The sequence below is a fragment of the Saimiri boliviensis genome, chromosome 6, assembly GCF_048565385.1.
Source record: "Saimiri boliviensis isolate mSaiBol1 chromosome 6, mSaiBol1.pri, whole genome shotgun sequence".
Lineage (NCBI taxonomy): Eukaryota > Metazoa > Chordata > Mammalia > Primates > Cebidae > Saimiri > Saimiri boliviensis.
The window spans coordinates 21853707-21869156 of NC_133454.1; the positions used below are offsets into that span (position 1 = coordinate 21853707).

Here is a 15450-nt window from a genome sequence, read left to right on the forward strand (position 1 = left end):
GAAATGAGCACCCTGGAAGCTTGTCCCAAAGGAAAACTCCCAGTATTTTGAGTAATGATAAAAAGCTTGGGAATTTGACTTTTTGCTTAGAGGAGAATTTCAGAACTAAGGTTCACATTTGCAGAACACTTAATACACCAAGGGGAGTCTGCAAGGCATCTCCCGTAAATGTACCATCCTCATAGCTATCCTGTCAAGCAGATGTCATTATTATTGTTACTCTCATCTTGTAGATGAGGAAACTAAAATTAAGAGCGGTTCAATCATTTGTTCAAGGTCATACAGACAGGAAAAGAAGAAGTCAAGATTTGAACTTGTATCTCATGGGGTCCAAAGTTCATGCTCTTAACCCATCCTGTTCTGCATGGGAAACTCCTACGAACCTTAACCACCAGAACACTATGATATAGAAAGAGAAAGAAGAAAACGTGAAAATTTATGATCATGTTTTGGTGTCTCCAGTTCATTTATTCAACAAATAAACTTAAATACCTACTTTGCATGGAAGATATGATTAATTAATGTGAAGTATTGAGCAGTGAGCAGAACAAACCCAGTCTCTGCCCTCCTGCAATGGAGAGTCTAGTCAAAGAGATGGGTATTAGCACTGGAGCCTTTTAAGGAGAAGAGTAGCATGACCACCAATTCTCATTTGGAAAAGAGCTCTCTGGCTACAGTGTGAAATAGACATGATCCATTGAGCCCCAAGTTTAAAGGAGATTTTTTTAAAAAAGAACTTACGTCTAAGAAAGTCAATTCCTCTCCTCCTCCTCTGGGCTGCCCCACTTTTTGTTCTTGTTTGTACATCACACTAAGTTGTTTTTCTTTGATTTCCAGGTCTGTTTTCATTTCTTGACAATGAGCACTTTCAGTTTAGAGTTTGTCTACTTTTGTATCCCCAGCATCAAGCATATTACCTGGCACATAGTTATTACATATGCTTATTACCTGACATATACACATATGTATTTCTGGCTCATAGTTATTACATATACATATGGACTGGCCCATAGTTATTACATATATTTATTGCCTGGCCCATAGTTATTACATGTATTTATTGCCTGGCCCATAGTTATTACATATACATATTGCCTGGCCTATAGTTATTACATATACATATTGCCTGGCACATAGTTGTTGCCTGGCACATAATTACATATACGTATTGCCTAGCACATAGTTATTACATATATGTATTGCCTGGCACATAGTCATTACATACACCACACCTATTGCCTGGCACATAGTTATTGCCAGGCCAACCATGTTAAATGAGTGACTTCTCACTGCCCATAAAGTTGAATTATATGTATTGCTATGTAACAGGTAAAAAATATGTAGTTCATAAAAGCCCTTACATGGGTGTATGTGTGTGTGTGTCTTTAGTTAATCCTCTACCAGCAATCAAGAGCACAGTCACTTTTAGCCTCCAGGCCTTAGTGGACATCCTGTTGTTTGCTGTATGGTTGCTAATGTCAATCACATAAAAAGGCTCGTTAGCTGCCTGTGGCGAAGGAGAGGAGTCTGTGTTGATCATGCTAGTGGTCATTCCATGTTTGAGCATTTGATTAATAACAGTTGATTTCTCTTTAGTTGATTAAGAAGGATATCATTTACGTTAAGTAAAGTGAAAAATTGTGTTTGCGTTTATTGTTTTCCTTGCAAGATTGATTCTTAGGATTTCTTCCCTTTAAAAAAAAAAAAAAAAAAAAAAGCCCTTTATGTGTGCAGTGGCTCACACCTGTAATCCCAGCACTTTGGGAGGCTGAGGCAGGCGGATCATGTCAGGAGTTCAAGACCAGCTGGGCAACACGGTGAAACCCTGTGTCTAGTAAAATACAAAAAATTAGCCAGGCGTGGTGGCACGTATCTGTAATCCCAGCTACTCGGGAGGCTGAGGTGGGAGAACTGCTTGAACCCAGAAGGCAGAAGTTGCAGTGAGCCAAGATTGTGCCACTTCACTCCAGCCTGGGTGACAGAGCAAGACTCTGTCTCCAAACAAACAAACAAAAATGCCCTTTAATGTACCAAAAATCATAAAGAAATATAAATTAATCAAAACTTATGGTAAGAATTGAAGTGTCAACCTAGACACAAGCTTCTCATTTGCTTATTGTTGATCTTAATTAAATATAGCGTATGTTCACATTTGTAAATTACATATATATTTTAATCTATTCTTTTATCAGTTTACAATTTTAGTTTTTATGCTGAGAACTTCTTATCTTGTATTCATCATATTTTTGAGGATCCTAGTCCCAGATCTTTGTAATCTCAGTTTTCTTCTACCCACTCTCCTGTGCCTTCCCCCATTTACTCATCCATCCATCCAGTCAGTCAGTCAGTCAATGAACACTTCCCGAGCTCTTCTTTTTTCCCAGGTGCCAAACCTGAGCTAAGAAAGGCACAGTCCTTTGTAGGGAGCTCATACTCTGCTAAATGGAACAGACCAGGCCTGCTCATGTTTTAAGGATCAAAATACAGAACTGTGTATCAATGACAACATTCACACTGGAAAGCCTCCACGCATGCCTGCCTGGTAGATTCAAAGTGCTAATGACATTCGGTTGACATTGTTCTTTCCCCTTCCTGATGGCATTGCCAAAAAATGGTAGAAAAGTTCTAATTCCAGCCTGCTTCCTTGGAATGCTGAGAGGATGAAAACACATAATGGATTTGAGATGCTTTAAAACCTGTAAAGTTCTGTTCCAGGAAGAGTAATTTCAGCAGCAGTACTTGTGAGACTAAACTCTAGAGTTCATTCAGAATTATAGGCACTTTTACCTCACAGAATTGGCTGGGATAGAAAATGTCACCCCCACTTTATAGGTGCAAAAAAAGAGGGTGACTGAGGGAGTCTCCCATAATGCACACTTAGCATTGCTATAAGTGATGATGGTAATTTCAATTGTCCCCATTTCCCTGACTTAACCACATGGAGTATTTTAAAGCCTACAGTTCACTGTCTGGTGCCTAACAGATGAGCAATGAATGTTCCTTGAAACTGATTTCCACTAGCACTTTTGCATATCACTCTACAAACCCCCACCCTCTCTCCAAGTGATGGGTGTCTTTCTGGAAAGACCATGGAAGAAAGAAACAAGGAAAGAAGGGTGTTTGGCCTCCTCCCAAAATAATTGTCCACCATTTACATTGGTATGTCACCATCAGTATTGACATGTGCATAATTTTTTTTTTTTTTTTTTTTTTGAGACGGAGTTTTGCTCTTGTTACCCAGCTGGAGTGCAATGGCGCCATCTCGGCTCACCGCGACCTCCGCTTCCTGGTTTCAGGCAATTCTCCTGCCTCAACCTCCCAAGTAGCTGGGATTACAGGCACGCACCACCATGCCCAGCTAATTTTTTTGTATTTTTAGTAGAGATGGGGTTTCACCATGTTGACCAGGATGGTCTCGATCTCTTGACCTCGTGATCCACCCGCCTCGGCCTCCCAAAGTGCTGGGATTACAGGCTTGAGCCACCGCGCCCGGCCGACATGTGCATAATTTTTACTAATATTAGCTTATTACACCATCTGCTTGATGTTGCTAATTATTTACTCTTCAAATTAGAGTAGATTCATAACTACTATGATAAATGTCACTCTCACTCTTGAGTGTTCAAACAGTTTTTTTTTCGAGGAAGACAAAGGGTAAAGGGATGCGGGCAACAGCAGGCTGAATCTCTTTATTTCCCCCACTTAGCCTTATCTTTAGGTCTTGGTTTCTGGTTTTGGAGCTGGCAGAAAGAGGATCTCAACATCAAAAGGCAGTGATGTTCTATGCCAAGAGATTCTGGCGTGAAACATCCTTGGCTGTGCTATCCCCCACTCACCCGCTCACCCTGGGTTAGTGGAGTGCAAGAAGAGGCCTGAGCCCCACAGAGCAGGGCTGCAGGGAAGACTGTCTGTGAAGGATTATCCTCAGGAATGGAGAGCGCCCAGTCTAGTGTGCATTGGCCAAAGAGGCGCAACCTCAGGATAGCAGATAGATGGGTTCTTCTGGCAAGTCAGTGAATGAGCCTATGAAAACCGCAGCCCCAAGCAGCAACATCACAGTCCCCAGTGAACTCTCCGCACATGGCTGAGAGGTCAGGAAGCAGACTCCAGCCACTCCCTGGGGAAAAGATAGGCAACAATTGGTGATATGTCAGGGAGGTGATGTCCCAGGCAATGTGTAGGATATGGGGAATCAGGGATCTAGAATGCTGGAGGGGATACTGAGTCAAATCAGAAAAAAAAAAATTGGAGAAGAGAGAAAGGCAAATAAAGAGGCCATTTGGCATTTGGGTGCAGGCTCAGCCTGAGAAACTATTGCCTAGAATCTAGGCAATATCTGGCAACAAAAGCAACTGTAGACTCATCTACTGGTGGAGAAAAGTCTCCTTTTAGCCCCCTGGCCTGGAGAGCTGAGAGCAGGGTCCAGAATCCCTCTGCAATGTTCTCACTGTCTCCATCTGGACTGATGCCCTCTATGCCTGAAGCACACCTGCCTCCCCTCAGCTTCTCCTCTCTCCTGTATTAAATCCCATATTGGTCTGGGTGCAGTGGCTCATGCCTGTAATCCCAGCACTTTGAGAGGCTGAGGTGGGCAGATCACTTGAACTCAGGAATTTGAGACCAGCCCTGGGCAACATAGTGAAATCCCATCTCGACCAGAAATCCAAAAAAAAAAGAAAAGAAAATTAGGCAGGTTCGGTGGCACATGTCTGTGGTCCCAGCTGTTAAGAAGGCTGAGGTGGGAGGATCGATTGAGCCCAGGAGATAGAGGTTGCAGTGAACCAAGATAGTACTACTTCACTCCAGCCTAGGCAACAGATGAGACCTCATCTCAAAGTCAATCAATCAGTCAGTCAATCCCATATTGCCAGTTTCACATCATTTGCTTTTTCCTGGTTTACTTCCTTGTTTGGGGGGGGAAGACATTCTCCAAAATTTCCTGAAACAAAGTATATGAGAAATAAAAATTGTGGAAGTCTTGAATATCTAAAAATGTTTTTATCCCATTTTTTAAAGAATTTTTAAGATATTTTTCCACTCTCTCAGATTCCAGTGTTACCAGTGAGCAGCTGGAATACTTTCAGATTCTTCAACTCTTGTCTGAGCTTACTCTTCTCTGGAAACTTCTAAACTCTTTGTTCCCAGAGTTACGAAATCTCACAATAATGTGTCTTGGGTGGCTATATTTTTATCCATTATTCTAGGCACTCAGTGGTCCTTTACATCTTGGAACTCATACTGTTCAATTCTGCAAACATTTTTGAATTATTTTATTAATGATTTCCTTACTCACTTTCTGTTTTTCTTACTGGAACACTTATTATTTAGATATAGAATCTCCTACATCAATCTTCTGATTTGCTTATTTTTTCACTCATACTTTTCACTTCCTTGCTTTTGTTTTGCATTCTGGTTTAATTTTTGATTTGTACTATTTCCTAAGAGATCTCAACCTCATCTTCCAATGCTTCTGATGAGTATAATTTCCCTGAAAGTTTTTCTTTTCACTGTTCTGCTCCCTACATGGACTCCATCTTCCCCAAGTCTCCTTTCTCTGTCTTGGTCTCCATCTTCCCTGCCAGTGGCTCTCCTCAGATGTCTGCTGGTATTTCAGAACTGAGGATGAGAAGCCAGTTGAGCTTGCAGGTGAGGCTTATCAAAGTGAATGTCACTGCAGAAGAGCCAGCCAAGCCAGTGTTGGAAACTCCAATGTTAGACCCTTTGATTCTTCTTGGAATGAGTCAGATTAACTAGGCTTTCAGAGAAGATCCTTCCAGTACCCTGTGTTGTTGGCAGAATAATGGTCCCCAAAAAGGCTCATGTCCTAATCTTTGGAACCTAACAATATGTTACTTAACATGTCAAAGGGGCTTTGTAGATGTCATTAAGTTAAGGCTCTTAAGATGGGAAGATTATTCTGGATTATGCAGTGGGCCCACTGTTATCACAAAGGCTTTTATGAGAAGGAAGAAAGAGGCTCCAAGTGAAAGATGTGACTACAGAAGCAGAGGTCTGAATGATGAAGGGTCATGAGCTGAGGAATGTGGGCAACTTCTAGAAGCTGGAAAAGGCAAGGAAATAGGTTGTCCCTCAGGGCCTCCAGAAAGACAGCTCTACCAGCACCTGGACTTTAGCCATTAAAACTGATTTTGAACTTCTAACTTCCAGAACTGTAAGATAATAAAGTGAAGTCACTAAGCTTATGGACATTACAGCAGCAGTAGGAACCTCATACAACCTGTGGCTGGGAGCTGGCAGTGGGATGGCGTTGGCTTTCTGTATACAGATATATACTCACATCCTTTGTTCAGTGGGGTGCTATGTTAGTCCATTCTTGTACTACTATAAAGAAATACCTGAGACTGGGTAATTTATAGAGAAAAGAGGTTTAATTGGCTCATAGTTCTTTTTTTTTTTTTTTTTTTTGAGACGGAGTTTCGCTCTCGTTACCCAGGCTGGAGTGCAATGGCTCAATCTCAGCTCACCACAACCTCCGCCTCCTGGGTTCAGGCAATTCTCCTGCCTCAGCCTCCTGAGTAGCTGGGATTACAGGCACGTGCCACCACGCTCAGCTAATTTTTTGTATTTTTAGTAGAGACGGGGTTTCACCATGTTGACCAGGATGGTCTCGATCTCTCGACCTCGTGATCCACCCGCCTCGGCCTCCCAAAGTGCTGGGATTACAGGCTTGAGCCACCGCGCCCGGCCAGCTCATAGTTCTGTTGGCCGTACAGGAAGCATAATGCTGGCATCTGCTAGGCTTCTGGGGAAGCCTCAGGAAACTTACAATTAAGACAGAATATGAAAGGGAGGCAGGCCTGTCTTATTTGACAAGAGCAGGAGCTACACACTTTTAAACAACCAGATCTCATAATAACTCACTCACCTACTATCATGAGAACAGCACAGAGGGGACAGTGCTAAACTGTTCATAAGAACTCTATGCCCATGATCTAATCACCTCTCACCAGGCTCCACCTCAAATATTGGGGATTACAATTAAACATAAGATTTGGGTGGGGACACAGATCCTAATCATATCAGGTGCCTTGCCTCAACCGTACCTGGTGTCCTTCAGCCCAAAGAAATTCTGTTGCTCACTGATATGGTTTGGCTGTGTCCCCACCCAAATCTGACCTTGAATTATAGTAATCCCCATGTGTTAAGGGTGGGGCCAGGTGGAGATAATTGAATCATGGGGGTGGTTTCCCCTGTACTGTTCTCGTGGTAGTGAATAAGTTTCACAAGATCTGATGGTTTTATAAATAGGAGTCCCTCTGCACAAGCTGATTTTGTATGCCACCATGTAAGATGTAACATCCCTCCTCATTTGCTTTCTGCCCTGATTGTGAGGGCTCCCCAGCCATGCTGAACTGTGAGTCAATTAAACATCTTTCCTTTGTAAATTACCCAGTCTCGAGTACGTCTTTATTAGCAGTGTGAGAACAGACAAATATACTCACCCTCTCCAGAAAATAAATCTCCAGCTTACCCCAGGTAGGGGAGGACGAATCTCCCAGAAATGTGAAACAAGGGAGAGTTCTAGAGATCTAACCACTCTCCTCTCCTCAGTTCCAGATACACCTTAAGCTGCCAATTCCTGAGCCATTTGCAGGCTTGGCAGTAGAAATCAGGATGCCTCCTAGCTTTCCCCACCACTGACCGGGATTGGGCTTTCTACAGACTATTGTCACCTACTCAAATCCTGCTGTCATCTTCTCTCCCATTCTCCCTATCTTCATCAGAGTGTGTCTTCATGCATCCTTCACACTTGATTCTGGGCCCAGGGGGATCTTCTGGGGGATTTGGATGAGGATACAAATCCTAAGCATATCAGGTGCTCACAGCCACTCACCCCCACCTGTCTCTCTCACAATGCCACACTGCATCTCCACTTTCTTGGGAATGTCTCTTCTGAACAGGGTCACCCCACCTACAGCCATTCCCCCTTTATTTAGACCACACTTGCTCAGAGCCAACACAGCAGTATGCCCCAGCATGGTTATAGTCGCTGTTAAAATACTGCAGTGCCTCCCTGTTGAGTGTGAGTAGCCACTGTTTCTAATCCCTCCCAAGTTCCTCTGGCCACCATATATGCTCCCTGGCTGGATTAGATTGCTAGGCCTGCCATAATAAAATACCACTGGGTGGCTCAAACAACGGAAGTGTATCTTCTCACTTCTGGAGGCCAGAAGTCCAAGATCAAGGTGCCAGCTGGGTTGGTTTTGGCTGAGGCTTCTCTCCTCGGCTAGAAGATGAATGCCCCCCTTGCTGCCTCTGCAGGATCCTGTCTCTGAGCATGCACGCCCCTGGTGTCCCGCTGTGTGTCCTAATCTCCTCCTATAAGGCCACCAGTCAGATTGGATTAGAATTCATTTCAAGGGCCTCACTTTACCTTAATTGCCCCTTTCAAGGCTCTATCTCCAAATACAGTCACATTCTGACATACTGGAGGTTACGGCTTCAACACATGAATTTGGAGGGGGTCACAGACCAGCCCATAACACTGGCCTTCTCTAATTCTAGCCTAGGACTCTCATTGCCTCTTATCCCTACCATACTTGGACTCACATATCTGGAATAGCAGCTCTGAACCTGTCACATTCTTGATTTCTCTCTGCAAGCCTGGGCTGTGAAACCGGTCCTGTGAAGACAGCCACAGCCCCAGGCCCCCTGCCTTGAAGCATAATGGGAAACCATGAAGCTGTTTATGTTTAGTGTCATATTTTTATGTCCCAACTGCTAAAAATATTTTAAAATAAAAATAAAAACAATATATACTGTACACATTTATTGTATATGACTCTAAAATAAAAATTCTCATTTGTTCCCTTGAAGATTTGGCCTACTTCTGCTTACATTTTAGGATTCAGTTAGTAAAAAAAAAAAAAAAATCTTTGGACAGTGACCGTTTGTACCCTATTTACATAAGCTTTTAGAAAAGGCTACAGAGGGTGGAAAACCTTCATGAGGAAGCCTGTTATCGTGGATCAAAGCAGAGGTTTTGGAATCAGACAGACCTGCATTTAAATTCTGCTTCTGCCTCTTATTAATGATGTGACCTTGAGCAAACTGCTGAACCTTTCAGTTTCCTCATTTGTAATAATACCTGGCTCATGTGGCCACTGCAAGAAACAAGTGGGATAATGTACACCCAACATCCACATGAGGTCTAGACAACAGAGTGTGTTGATGGAGAAATGGAGACTCCCTCCCCTCTCCCCATGGAACCACAGGCCTTCAGAGAGGTGTACACCCCCACCAGTGAGACCCCCTCCTTTCATCCCATCCCAAGGTGCCACCTGGGCCCTGATCCCATTCTGTTCTTTATAAAATCCTTCATCCCCTTTCACCCGGTGAAGAGGGTTTGTGCAAATCCTATGTTAATAGATTCCTTTGACCAATTCACTAGGCAGGTTTTACATTTGAAAGACTGACAGCTTCCCTCAGCCTTTCTCAAGGGGCCCTGGGGAGGGTCTGGAAACCTCTCAGAGATTAACTTCTGGCTTCCTCAGCCCCTCCAACTAGCTCCCTGTGAGCCGAGGGAGCTTCACCCCTGGGCTTCACCCCTTCTCCCCTGCCCAACCCCCAGAGTAGGTAAAGGCAGACTTGCAGACACAGTTTAGAAAATACATGGAGAGGGGTAGGAAGGAAAAAAGGAACACTACAGAGCCCCAGACCGCTTTCATTAATCTCGCATCAGCGACCTCGCTTAGTCTTCCCAACCCCTCAATGCGCTCCACATCATTGGAGGAGACTGAGATTCAGAAAGGTTAATTAACCAGTGCCAAGTGGCAGAGCAAGATTTGAGACCATGTCAGTGAGGCTGAAGCCAAGCCCAGTGTTCTTTCGAATGTTCCCAGCTGCAGCCTGGGGCCCTCGGCTCTCCCTGCAATCTCCCTCGTCACATTCCTCTGCCCCTCTCATAGGGCATCCATCACATTCTTGTGTTAGATTTCTTGAGGATAGGTCTTCTGTGTTTGACTTGTTCAGGACAGGAGGGGTGCCCGATTCTTTATTTTCTTTCCCCCACAGTACCAAACACATCGTAGGCACTTAGGATGTGTGTGGAACATGAACAGATGAAGAGTTAAAATAATAAGTGCATAAATAAATGAACATGTAAGCTAATAGACAACATATCTGTGAATAAATGAACTTAGAAGTGGTTGACTGGATGTGGATAAATGGATGGATGGATGGATGGATGGATGGATGGATGGAGAAACAAGCACTTGTAAGAAAAAGTAAATGCGTTTTTTCCACATAGGCAAAAATAAGTGTGTACACATTAATTGACTGCATGAATTGCATGCGTGTAGTAATGGGCAAATGAATGACTATGTCAATAAATAATAATGTAAATGAACATGTAAATTAATTTCAATAAATACATATACGAATTAGTAATACTAAGTGGGCAAATGAGCACATGAGAGTGAATGGATAAATTAATACATAAATGCATTCATGTAAGGAGGAATGAATGAATACATGAATGAACTGATGAATCCATACATGCAGCAATTAGTGACTAGCTGAGTGAATGAGCCAACAAATGGGTGAATGAATGTTTTCTCCATTTTCCCACATGACACTACCCCCTGAGCACACCCTGTAATCAGAAAGCACAGGATTCAGAGGGCCCACCGAGACTCTAGGAGATAGCATTCAAGTTGATGATAGTGGTCTGGGGTGGGATTCAAGATTAGGGCCCAGCTGTGCATAGATAATGCCTATGCTGGAGTCACCTGTAGGATCTGCTACATCTCCTAAGATTCAGACAGGGAGGTGGTTATCATGAGCCCACTGGCTCCAGCAAGTGAGAATTCTGGGTCATTGCTCCAGGGAGCTTCCAGACAGAGCGAGTCCTACTCTCTACTCCGACCCAGCGCCCCACTCCACACCAAGCCCAGAGCACAAGCAGGCAACCACAGACGTTAATTCTTAGCATCTAAGAACAGCCTCCTTTAATGAAGAGGCTGCTGCAATATCTTTGCAACAAGCAGCAACCCACATGTTTGATTACAACAGGTTGAGCCATTCCACGCTCCCCAGTGCCAGGGCTCAGGGAAAGAGGGAGGAAGAAAAACAATACCCAAACACTAAGCAAGAACACACACTTTCTGTCACAACCAGCCCGTGGTCCTGGCTCTGTCCAGGTTGAAAGAGCTATGGCATTGCTTGCCGAGGAGCTCAGTCTCTTAACGCTTCTGCCTGTCCATTGCTGAGCGATGCTTTCCTTTGCTTCTTTTTTCCTTTTTCCGCTTTAGAATCAGCCACGATGGATTTTGAATGACTGACACCTTCTCCCTTCTCAGCACGGGGAGCCGATTTGGTTGGGATTGTGGCAAACCGGTATTTCAAGTCCCCAGTGCCCTGTCTCCTGAGGATTGAGCTTCTAAAGGACTGTGAGGAGACAAGACTTCTGGGTGAGAAATCAACACGTTCCTCTTTATTTCTTTGCTGCCGCATTCAGCCTGGGTCGCTGTTTCAAAGAGAGGAGAGGTTGGTTGGGAGGAAAGGCTGTCCTGGAAGTTAGGAAGGGCACGTAAAAAGAAACACACTACGCTGTGTTCCTGCCGCGAGGGGGAAAGGGAGCAGCATGAAGATTCCTAGGAATTACGACTTACATTTTCCGTTTTCACTCTAGCCATTCCTTGTCTTATGATGCAACCTTAGAGTAATACCTGCCACTGGAGGTCGGGTGCCTGTTTGGCCTAAGACATTTGTCAGTCATTGAATTAATGATCCCAGCTTCCCACTTGCACCAGAAGGATCTGTCCCGGCTCACAGCTGGGGATGAGCCTGAGGGGAGTGGGCCTGCACAGCCTATGTGCGATCTCAGAATTGCGGAAACAGTGCAGTGTTTAGTGTAGCACCTTTCGTGTCTGCCTCTGGTTTTCTTTTTCCATCAAGAATTGCTTGAAAATTATGTTTTTTTTTTCCGCAAAGGGCTTTGAGCACAGCATCAGGAACGTCTACATGGCTATTCGCCCTTATGCCCCAGTTCAACCTTGGCATTTGTTAGGGGAAGAGGGTACAGAGGGATACAGGCAGCAGGAGAAAGACGTTGGTCTTGGTGACTAACTCCAAACCACAGCCGCTGACAAAGATAGTGATGTGCAAATTACTGATTTTTATTGGACACTTTGGGGAATATAGTTGTTTGTCAGGAAATGAAAGAGAATGTTTGTGCTTATAAAATTATATGGAAAATCAATGTGGTGTTAAGTATATTTTTCAGTTATTTGAGTCAAGGACTGTTCTCCAGCCAATTCTAGCAAGCACTAAGGGAGACAGAGGTTTCCTGAAGCCCAGCCAAGGGGCTGTACAGAAAGGCCAAGCTGTGGTTTATTGCTGCTCTCTGTCACTTGGGGAAATGCCTAGGGTGAGCGTGAAGGGACTTCGGGAACCATGCAAAGTTGCAGACGTGGATGTTCGACCTTTATTATTCACAGCAGTGCTCAGGACGATGCTAGACAGAGCACTCTGTCTATTTCTAGTTTTTCTTCTCTTGTGCTCCAACCTGAGGATTCTGAGTACTGAGCCCCTGTCACAGGTGGGGTGATCCCTGGAGGAGCTGGGAATGCACGAAAGCATGCTGCAGGGGAGGAGAAATGGGAGGAAACGGAAACTCCGCCTTGGCTCAGTGGTTCAACAGATGCCTGCCATCAGTAGAAGCGGGCTGTTTCGTGCCGCTAAATGGACCTGTGGTTCTTGGGGCCTTGTACAAGGATATGAAGCCCAGGGACTTGGTCAAGCATATGAAGGGAGAGTATAGAATACCAGGGATTTTGCCCCTTTGGAAAGCACTTGACACCGTACCCTTGATGGGGGTCTTTGACATGAAGGAATTAGTATGGGTAAGATGCTGAGCAATCCACACAGAACTCTTAGAAGATGAAAATTGACGGTCAAGAAGCTACTAACAAAATTCACCTGTGACTATAAACTTTTACCAGTTGATAGTGCGATTACTTTTTTTTTTTTTTTTTTTTTTTTTGAGACGGAGTTTCGCTCTTGTTACCCAGGCTGGAGTGCAATGGCGTGATCTTGGCTCACCGCAACCTCCGCCTCCTGGGTTCAGGCAATTCTCCTGCCTCAGCCTCCTGAGTAGCTGGGATTACAGGCACGCGCCACCATGCCCAGCTAATTTTTTTTTGTATTTTTAGTAGAGACGGGGTTTCACCATGTTGACCAGCATGGTCTCGATCTCTTGACCTCGTGATCCACCCATCTCGGCCTCCCAAAGTGCTGGGGTTACAGGCGTGAGCCACCGCGCCCGGCCTGATAGTGTGATTACTTTTAACACACTGAATTGGGAGCAGACAGTCTTTGCTGTCATTCCTTCACTGTGTAACCCAGTACAAATCATTAGCCTCTCTGGGCTTTGTATCACTTTGCCCACGTCCTTTCTTTTGACAGGGTCTTGCTCTGTCTCCCAGGCTGGAGTGCAGTGGTACGATCTCGGCTCACGACAACCTCCCCTTCCTGGGTTCAAACAATTCTCCTGCCTCAGCCTCCCAAGTATCTGGGATTACAGGCGCCTGCCACCACGCCCAGCTAATTTTTGTATTTTTAGTAGAGATGGGGTTTCACCATGTTGGCCAGGCTGGTCTCAAACTCCTGACCTCAAGTGGTTCACCCACCTCAGCCTCCCAACGTGCTGGGATTATAGACATGAGCCACTGTGCCTGTCCTCCATGTACTTCCTTATAAGGAGCTTCTTAAGGTACCTTACTGCTCTAAATTCTGTAATATCATGATGAGGGGTTCCTATTGATTAGTGAAGATCACAGTTTGGTGGCTGAAGATGGGACGTGGACTGAGGAGGATGCAAACTGTTTGTGTCGCTTACCAGCTGTATGTTACAGGAAGGTCACTTACCCATCCTATGCTTCTGCTTCCTCATTTGAAAAACAAGTTTTGGTTAGTATGTTGGTTTATTGATTTTTTTTTTTCTATCAGTAGAGTTGTGGTGAGGATATACTGTACAGTAGTGCATGCCAAGCACTCCCGACTGCCAATACGCCCAGTTAATTTTTGTATTACACAGGGCCTCCACCACCGATACATACTAGCTGTTGATGTTACAAAAGGGGGTAAAGAAAACTTGTTTTTGGGCCGGGCGCGGTGGCTCAAGCCTGTAATCCCAGCACTTTGGGAGGCCGAGGCGGGTGGATCACAAGGTCAAGAGATTGAGACCATCCTGGTCAACATGGTGAAACCCTGTCTCTACTAAAAATACAAAAAATTAGCTGGGCATGGTGGCACATGCCTGTAATCCAAGCTACTCAGGAGGCTGAGGCAGGAGAATTGCCTGAACCCAGGAGGCGGAGGTTGCGGTGAGCCGAGATCGCGCCATTGCACTCCAGCCTGGGTAACAAGAGCGAGACTCCGTCTCAAAAAAAAAAAAAAAAAAAAAAAAAAAAAGAAAACTTGTTTTTGTCAAGTACTCGTTTTGTTTTTAGGTTTAGGAGTACAAGCGTAGGTTTGTCATACAGGAAAACTGTGTGTTATGGGGCTTGGTATACAGATTATTTGGTCATCCAGGTTAAGCATGGTACTTGACGGGCAGTTTCTGGATCCTCTCCCTCCTCCTTCCCTCCACCCTCCAGGAGCCCCAGTGTCCGTTGTTCCCTTCTCTGCGTCCGTGTGGACTGTGGTTAGCGCTTGCTTTGTAAGTGAGAACATACGGTATCTGGTTTCCGGTCCTGTGGAACGCAACACATTTCCACAGTGTCCTACTGCTGAGATTTTACAGAAATGGTCACAAAAATAAATAATAAATTCCAGCTAATCGTCATCAAAGACCAAAATCATCCCTTTGTAATTGTAGAATAGATCCAATCAAAGGGCTACATTCTCACAGCAGAAAACCCAGAGAAACAAAAACAGTGGAATTCCACGTTTATCTTTTCCACTACACATCGGTTTCATCACCTGTGAAATGGGGGAATAATGACCGAGAACTGTTAGAGAATTACTTGTGGTGATATCTGCAAAGGAGGTTTCACACAGTGCTTGAGGCACTAGATAAATGGTGCCAGTTATTATGCTGACATTATTTGAAATTCCTGATTTAGAAAATACAGATCAAAGGATGAACAAAACTAACACTGTTTTTAACGTAATGTCCTTGCGACTTGGGCTCTGTTTTCTCCACAAGAAGGTTGCTCAGTGTCTGTCTGCTTTCATCAACTCATTCACTCGTTGTTTTCTAAAGTGATGGGTGGAGAGAACTAAAAATATTATCTGGATTTTACTCAAGTTTTACAAATTTCTCAAGGCTTTAAATTGGGTAACACTATCCCCAAATGCTACTGCTCATTTCAGCAGCGGAATCTCCTTGCCAGAGAGCAGTGAGATTTGGGGGTGAACTGTCTCTGGCTGATGGGACACAGCTGGCTGTGACTATGGCAATTTTAGGCCCAAAGAAGCCTTACA

The 15450-nt window shown here is 44.4% G+C and overlaps 1 protein-coding gene across 3 annotated transcripts in view; it reads left to right on the forward strand.

Moving 5' to 3' along the window:
- Positions 1 to 15450, forward strand: part of TENM4 (teneurin transmembrane protein 4) — a 3045593-nt gene that overhangs the window by 2167039 nt on the left and 863104 nt on the right. For all 3 annotated transcript variants that reach the window (XM_074400388.1, XM_074400391.1, XM_074400392.1), the window contains one exon: positions 11274 to 11432. The gene's annotated coding sequence lies outside the window, so the exon portion shown is untranslated. The remainder of the gene's footprint in view (positions 1 to 11273; positions 11433 to 15450) is intronic.